We start from the raw sequence: 617 nt of genomic DNA, 5'->3' as shown, positions 1-617 counted from the left end.
AGGTACCAGCCACCCACCGCACCTGCCTCTGCTCCCTGCCACTGGCATCTCTAGCCACTCCTAGAGCTCTGGTATGGTTGGTCTCTGTGCTCAGCACCTTGCCTGGTACCCAGCAGTCATGGCCTACCACACTGCACATGCCTGGCCTGGCCCAACCACTGGTTTTATCTGCACTGAGGCAGGGGGCCCTAGGTCCAGAACCATCTGGCCCATAATCTGCCTATGTTTCCAGCTCAGGGCTGACCCCAGAGCCCTCTGCCAGCCAAAGACTGACCCCATGGCCTCTGCCAGCCTGGGGCTGGCATCCAGGTAGCTTCAGCTAAAGCCTGGACTCTGGCTGCTGCAGTGTGACAGAGCTGGGCAGGAGAAGCCTTAGACTAACCTGCTCCCATCAGGCTCAATTTGCTCCCAACTTGGGCGCACCTATAGACATGCACCTAGGCACAATTTAATGCACCTGAATTTACTGTGCTGTATAGTTAGGTGCCTTAATTGCACATGTAGATGCACCCAGTGGTTGTTTTGTGCCTGAGGTTCTGTGCCTGAAACTGCTTGTGCTTCAGAGTTCTCTGCTGAAGCATCTGATTCTTTCTGCCTTCTTCTTTATGGTGTGCTAT

Source organism: Alligator sinensis, unplaced genomic scaffold, assembly GCF_000455745.1.
Source record: "Alligator sinensis unplaced genomic scaffold, ASM45574v1 scaffold524_1, whole genome shotgun sequence".
Lineage (NCBI taxonomy): Eukaryota > Metazoa > Chordata > Crocodylia > Alligatoridae > Alligator > Alligator sinensis.
The sequence above is the reverse complement of the archived record's forward strand: the minus strand, read 5'-3'. Positions refer to the sequence as shown.